Source organism: Hippocampus comes, unplaced genomic scaffold, assembly GCF_001891065.2.
Source record: "Hippocampus comes isolate QL1 unplaced genomic scaffold, H_comes_QL1_v1.1 scaffold194, whole genome shotgun sequence".
Lineage (NCBI taxonomy): Eukaryota > Metazoa > Chordata > Actinopteri > Syngnathiformes > Syngnathidae > Hippocampus > Hippocampus comes.
The window spans coordinates 962,909-970,697 of record NW_017805828.1 but is presented as its reverse complement, the minus strand read 5'-3'; the positions used below and the strand labels follow the sequence as shown (position 1 = coordinate 970,697).

Here is a 7,789-nt window from a genome sequence, read left to right as displayed (position 1 = left end):
TTGAGGACTGGGTGGGGATGGTTAGTCACGCCCCTATTGGTTTATTAGAGGCCCATTGGTTTCTAAATTCCCTATCATTGGGTCTTGATTAGGCCTATTGTTTGGGCTAAGGCTGAATAGCTACTTTCAGTTAGCCTGATCAGCATGTCTATGTCCCTTACTGGTCAACAAGTTATTGTAAATAGGAGACAGGTTAAATCTGATACCTCCTTCACGGTTCAGAGAGGGTGAAAATTTTTTAACAAAAATCGCTTCCTTTAAAAAAGTTAGGAAAATTAAAACAAACAGAGAGGAAACCAACCAACAGAGAGAAAAGAAGTGTTTGGTTTCTCCAATGTAATGTTCCTTGCACTCACTTTCTTGGCAACTGATGGAATAAATCAGATTGCATTTTTGGGTGTTAGGAACCCGGTCTTTGGGGTGTACTAGTTTTTGTCTCAATGTGTTTATCGGTTTAAAATAAACAGGAAAATGACTTTTGTTACCATTCATTTTAAGCAATTCAATGGGCGTTATGAGTTTGTGGTTATTCTTGTAAACAGCAAAACAGAAAGCCGATATTTATTTTATTTATTTAAAAAAAATACATTTTCAGAATCACTTGATGTGAATGCAATTTTTCAATTCACCAAAATTCACCAATCTTTTTTTTTAACTTTCTGTAACACCCTCAGATGCTGTACGACAACAACAAAGATCTGACTTTTTGGGGAAAATACTAAATGTCGCAAGGAAGTACGGTGAAGTGATACCTCAAATCTCGTCTTTGAAGGTCTTTGGATGTTGGAGAGGCGCTAAGTTTAGCCTGAGTTTTTAGCGGAGGTTACCGAGTGTCTTTGTTGGATGGATGTGTACGTTTTTGTCCCATTCGGTGGCAATTAAAAAGGACAAGCGAACAAACCACGGGAGTCTCTATCTTGACATTGCTCAAAGCAAATCATCTGACAGCCATTTTTTTTTTTTGAGGATGACTCGAACCCTTTCATGCACGTTATAACCTGATAACACGATAAGCCGCCTACTGTCGTAACCGCTGTCCCTGTAAGGGTTAAAATAATTTTAGTGTTTTGGAATCATAGTTTGCAGTGTATTTCTATTTTCAACTATTGTTATAGGCACTTCTGTGTCTTTGTTGGATGGATGTGTACGTTTTTGTCCCATTCGGTGGCAATTAAAAAGGACAAGCGAACAAACCACGGGAGTCTCTATCTTGACATTGCTCAAAGCAAATCATCTGACAGCCATTTTCTTTTTTTAAGGATGACTCGAACCCTTTCATGCACCTTGTAACCTGATAACATGATAAGCCGCCTACTGTAGTAACCGCTGTCCCTGCAAGGGTTAAAATAATTTTCGTGTTTTGGAAACATACTTTGCAGCGTATTCCAAATTTAAACTATTGTTATAGGAACTTCAAAACATTTTTAGCGGAGGTTTTTCTCTATTTGCGGCAGGGCTCATCTCAGTCCCTACTTAACATCGTGTTGTACGCACAGCCCCGCCCACTGACGAGCTCAGAGGTGCCCCCGTCCCCAACACAATTATCCGAGGTGTGTCTGTTGTAGCGGCGCACGGTTGTGTGTGTGTGCCTGCGAGTGCGTGTGTGTCGCTAGTGCTGCGACAAACTGTGTCAACAAACCAGCTGATACGCGTCAGTCGTTGTGTTTTCAAATGTGCATGAGCAAACATCCAAAGTAAACACTCGGTACTGTACGCTACAATAGGAAGACGGGGGGGGGGACTCCTAACCTGGAGCTCTCACACATACACACACACACACACACACACACACACACACACAGCTGCACAAACACAAGAAGCCGTCGGTGCGCTCCATCTCGTCCATTTCCAGCCGGTGTATCCCGGCATTAAACCTTGGATTTGGGCCGAACGCTCGCAGTCGCAAAGTCGTGCGATTGAGCCGTGACGTCGGGCGGATGGATGAAAATCGCGTGGGGAGTTTTTGCTGATCAACGCTCGTCCGAATGAATGTGGCCCTTTATCGTTGTCTCATGTCAATGGGCAATTTATGATGTCATGTTTGGTATTAGTGTAAGTCTTCGCATTTCGTACAACGCTCTAAAATGGAAAAAAAATGTATATATTTTTTATTTGGTATGAATGATCAAAAATATCAACACTAAAAGCTCATGTTTGCATAAGTATTCACAGCCATTTCTCAATATTTTGCTGATCGGAACACCTGTCTTTCAGCCATTTGTCCAACTTTTCTTAAATTGGTACAACAAAATAAATTTGTACCATGTATAATCGACAAAGGAATAACGCAAAGTTGTGGAAGAACAAAAAATCCATTCAACCACAAATCAACATAACAGTAATTCAACTCCACGAGGTCAGATCTTTACCCAACATTTTACTGAGCAAAGTGAAATTTGTTCGACGTGTCTATCATGAGTAGACCCACCAAAAATCCCAAGAAGAAATTGCTGAAAACGCAGGAAATCTGGCGTTTTTGTTAGAAGCGGCCTTTTTATGGCGGGCTTGGCTATTTCCAAGGCTTCGTCAAGGACAACTTTTAAAATGATACCACAAGATGTCTCGCCTATCCTCGCTCGGGCACTTTCGGCCATTCCTCTTCAACTTCAAAAGAGATTTTGTCAAATTTGCATCTAATTTGTACGCGAGATGCTTACGTGTGGAAAAAAAAAATGTTGTGGGTGACACTTGACAACTTGCCAGAAAACTGTAATAGTTCAACTGGACATGGTCATATCTTGACACCCTACTTTAGCTATCGTGAGTAGACCCACAAAAAAGTCGCAAGAACCCCAAGGCCTAAAAGACACAGGAAGTCTGCCATTTCGGCATGAAACAGCTGTTCTATGGTTCTTTGGGCCATTTCCAAGGCTCCTCTGAGTACAAACTTGTCCGAGACAATTGGTCAAATTTCTACGACTTTGTAACATGACAGATGGAAGGACGCTAAATGGCAAAACTAATATCCAACATGTCAAACACGAGCAACAAGAACTCCAAGCGAATGTTTTTTTTTTTTTTTTAAAAGCTCGCAGACTGCAGCTTGTCGCAATTCGACGATCTGGCAGCGTCCCTGAAACCAATGTGTGCGTGTGTGGGCTGCTGCAGCGCAGCTTCACTTTTCAACAAAAACAACACGTCTGACTTTTGGTTTCTCTGGCCATCTGCTCTGCGTGGAAAAAAAAAACACACAACAACAACAACAAGAGCAACAATAAAACCGCATCAACAAGCGCTCAGCCGCGCATGTGACAAAAAGGTGCCACAAAAGGCTGGCTTGTTGTTGGCCGGGGACGACGCTGGGACAAGCAGACAGCAATAATCTAGCCGTCATCAGCGGGCGGTCACGCAATGCAGGCCGCATTCCTGCTTCGGCAAAGACAGGGAGAATCTTCTCTTGATTCTGCATTGTTTTTCACTTGGGATGTTGTTACCTCCCCCCCAAAGGAGGATGGGGGGGGGGGGTAGTGTAAAGCCAAGATTTTTCTGCATTTTTGGTAAATTTTCAGTCCAAAGTACTGGGTGTCCCAACAGCTGTCTGGATAGATTTTCATGAGTGGTGGTAGTAGCAGGACGTGCGGTGTTAAGAAAAGATCTCGTTTCAAGAAACTAGCCACGGGTTGCATACATGATGCTACGATTTCCCAGTACAGGACAAAATTCATGCAAATGCAGGAGGTGTCCGATTTTTGGTGCTGACTCGATCGCTGTCTGATCCCGAAACGGCAGAGCGATCGTCTTCGAACTCTTGGAGATAGTTTTTCTAATTCAGAGCAAGGACGGTATTGATTTTAAAACGATATGTCCCAGTTAGCTGAGCTCAAATGTCGGTTAATAATAATGAGGTTTTGTAACCTTTTTTTTTTTATCTCCCCCAGTGTGTCTGACCATGAAATTTGATGATTTTTGATGTCACGGTTGGAATTCGATTGATTTTTCGGGGAATCTGACCTCAATAAGGTAGATTTAGTTGAAGTCACAATTTTGACCTCGACTAATTTCCACGTCATCTTTTAATTTCAGTTGATTTTAGCATTAGAGCTAGCGATGTTTTAAAAACGAAGCATGTTTGTATTTAAATATACAAGGTGTGTATTTCTTTTAAGTGTGTTTATTTTTTTTCCCCAGGAAAATCCGTCAAGGGTGTCAGTAAAATGTTTTAATGGAAGCTTAGCGACGGCAGAATCGCAAGGCGCAAGCGACGTGGTGCGTTCAGTGTACTGTCACAAAGTCGGGAATTTGTAAGCGCACCATGATGTTTGGCTCGTGAACAGTATTTCTTTGATTATAACATTTTCAAGGTTGAGAGAAGCCTAAAATCAAAATCTTGATTACACCAAGTTGAATCGTCCGGACCTAACAGGGGCCCATGGAACATATTGTAAAGTAAAAGTAGTAGTAAAGTAAATAGTTGACCTGACTTCCCCTTGAAGTATCAAGTGTGAGTATTTTTGCCACCAAATTCACGTAACCAGATTTCTTAAGACTTTCAGAGACGGCGATTCTGGAGCACTCTGAGAACCTTTCTTCGTTTTGAAGCATAAATTGCGCAATGTTTCTCATCCTATTGCGAGATTGTGACCGGGATGTGAAACTCTTGATTTTTGCTAAGCTGCTGCTGTGTGTCTTATGTATCTCCCGGAAACGTGTCCACATCGTGCGTCTATTATTTCTGCGAAGTAGAAGCATTTGCAGCGATTGTTTATCTTCCCACAATACGTCTGCCAAAAATAGAAGCAAACACGCCCGCTTATCGACAAAAGGAGCTTGACGCTATTTTTAGCAGCCAGAGATTGCTGTTGTTCTTTTGATGTTCATCTTCTCCCTTCTCGTGGGACTTAAACTGTCCTGTTTCATCCTTGCACTATCTTCAAATGTAACTTGACCTGTTCAGGGGGGACATGTCGAAATCATGCAGGATAGTGGCCCTGGCATTGACTATTTACGAAAATCATTAACGCAATAATTTGGATCATGGCGTCGTTTGCGTACAGATACCAAATATTCAACAATTGTTTGGCAGTGGAAAGCGGCTCCTTTAAAAGAAGTGGAATCTGGTTCAACAAAAACACATTTTCATTCTGTGCGGTGAGATTGAAGGACAGTTTCTGGTGACTCTGTTTCCTTGTCTATTTTCAAATGTGGTTTTATTGTTTTACTCTCGCGCTGAAAAAAATAACCTTTCAAAGAAACAACAAAATGAGCGTATCTACGATGTGTCGGTCTTCCAGAGAAGTTCTCGTGTCAGACGCGATTTGTTTGACGCCGCGATGCAGCCCAGTTGGTAACCAGGCCAGCATGTCTTCGCCTAGCTGTGTCGCCCGAAGGGGGTGGGAGGCTCAGACGGGTTCCGGAGGGGAGCGGAGGGAGTTGTGGGTGAGGGGAGGGGGGTGTGAATGTGGGAGAGTCGGGGGAGGTTAACCTAGTTCTGAAGCTGCGGGCCTCACGTCCCACAGTTCCAGTGATCAATGGGCTCAGACGGGCTGTGCGAGGCGGGCGGTGGTCGGGTTAGCGCGTTCTATTGTGTGGCCCATTCTTTCGTGAGTTACGTTTATGTTGGCCAATTGTTTTCCGACGTGAGCGCGCACGAGAAAGTAGGACAGCGGTAGTACGGCAACTTATTTCAAAGAAACGGATTTGAGATTCCAAATCTGCAATGGGATTGTTTCGCTGTCAAATTGTTCTCGATCAAATTTGGCCTGTTACTTGTTATGGCCCGAAGGTTGGATTCATTCTTTTTGATGGGGATCAAGATCCAAAACCGGCGCCGGAGGATCTAAATGATCCAGATCCGTATCTCGACCTTGAATTTGTTGTATAATGTGAATCTTCACTGTCATAACTCTTTCAGTGTTGGGATGTTGAACCCGTGTTCAGTTTGACCCAAAGAGAAGCCGGTTCCATTTTGGTCACGATCCAGATTCGGAACCCAAAATCATGTTTTGGGCAGTCAAAAATGTCAACGGATTTCGGTTACATTTGGCAAAGCTACTCAACCTCAGTCGGAGTAAAATAGGATATCCTGTGTACACTGCAGATGAACCCATAATTCTGATCCAGATTCAGACTCTGGAAAATCTGGCGGCTTCAATCTGGATTTATTATGAAGGCCCAGCTTCCACGAGACCCTCTGGTGATTTGACAAAATTGCAGACAGACTTCGGATTCAAGATACGGATCCTGGATTCAGTGGGTTATAATTTTTGGGCTCGGTTTGGTTCTATCCTGAGTCACGTTAACGCCTGGAATCTGGATCTGAGTGAGTTCAATTTAGCCGGTAGCTTCCGCATGATGGAGAGCAGCACTCTGTCTGACGTTTGGAACTGCTTTCCCATGGGTGACCTCATGATTGCATATGAAGTTTGATAAGGCTCCTTCCAGGAGATGTCTCCGAGTTAATACGCAGCTGCAGGATGCCAGAATTAACCGAGCCGGGTCGCGCTGACCTCCTGCACGCTAGAACTGCTCCAGAACTTTATTCGAAGACATCATCTCTCTGCAGATAAAGCCATCGTTTTCCCAAAGAGCTCTCTCCGGGGCTCCAGCCATTTTGCTCCTACTTGCCTGAGTGGCACTTAGTCAAAGTCTCAAATCGTGATCCACCCACGAATGCGCCATTGTCAACAAAATGAGGGACAACTCGCTCCGCAGACCTTTCACGAAGCTGGCACATTAACACGAGTCCAGAGGAAAGTGATGTGGTCACAGCTTCTTTTTTTTTTTTTTCTTTTAATCGGAAAACTCTCGTCCGACGAGTTTTCATAAACGTCTCAAGTGGCGAGAAGCGCGCGGGTGCACGTCACTGTCACGCCGACGCTTATCTCTGTTCACTCTTCTGCTTCCCGGCGCGGCGGATGCGTGCACGCGTGCGGCGAAGATATTAAGGTTACCCCCTCGAGGTTTCTCAGCCCAGCAGGAAATGGACTCGACCGACCGGCCAAATGAGGCTCACTGGACATTTCATTAGGTACACCATGTTATGAGACAAGATACCTTTACTTTTGGAGTGACTGGCAAAGAAGCTCAGCATTTACTGGGGCCAGGGATAAGTTGGGATAAGTCTGTAACCCCCCCACCCCCCTGCCCCCCCAAATTTTGTAATCGCATACATGAAATATGAGGCACGATCAACATGGAATTTGTTTTCGGTCCATTTCGATGTTTGGCTGAATACATTTCTGATAACCGATTTATCAGCTGGCTCATTAAAAAATAAATATCATAAATAAAATAAAAATATTAACTTTACAGATGATTTTATTTGGGGGGAAAAATGCACCTCAATTGCACGCTTATGTCATAGCCCGTAAAAAATCGCAATTGTCAAGCATGAGCTACAACATCAATCATTAGTTAGCCCGAGCTTTTCGTACTGTAGCCACGTGTGGTGAAAAGGCTGAAATTTCTGTCAACTATCCGGAATAAACTTAGCAGACATACAAAGATAGTCCAAACGTGTTACTTTGTGTTGCTTTGTTGTTGTACTTTGCTGTGTTTTTGCGCTCCAAGATAGCAGAAGCAGCTCGAGGTATCGGGGCTGGCAGGAAACCCCTCGTGAACCGTGGTCAACAGGAAACCTGACATCTCAATGACAGTCAAGCGTCTTTATTTTGCCTCGAAGCAGGATAGTCTTCATTTCTCCCGAGGAATGTCTGTGACAAGATTTGTCACTGGGTTCTGGATTGTGTCGGTTTTGGGGGCTGGGGCAAAAGTTGGGGCCCTGCAGGATCCTGTGTGTCAGCACACACGGCCTGGTGGAAGTGCATCGCTGGCAGATGTCCAGAAACCT

General features: G+C 43.9%; 1 protein-coding gene across 2 annotated transcripts in view; it reads left to right on the top strand.

Moving 5' to 3' along the window:
• The window catches only part of gab2 (GRB2-associated binding protein 2), a 38,173-nt gene that overhangs the window by 11,278 nt on the left and 19,106 nt on the right, over positions 1-7,789 (top strand). The window contains exon 1 of one of the 2 annotated variants that reach the window (XM_019887332.1): positions 6,167-6,259. The exons of the other annotated variant lie outside the window; for it this stretch is intronic. The gene's annotated coding sequence lies outside the window, so the exon portion shown is untranslated. Of the gene's footprint in view, positions 1-6,166; positions 6,260-7,789 lie in introns of those variants that run through there. 2 annotated transcript variants of the gene reach the window in all.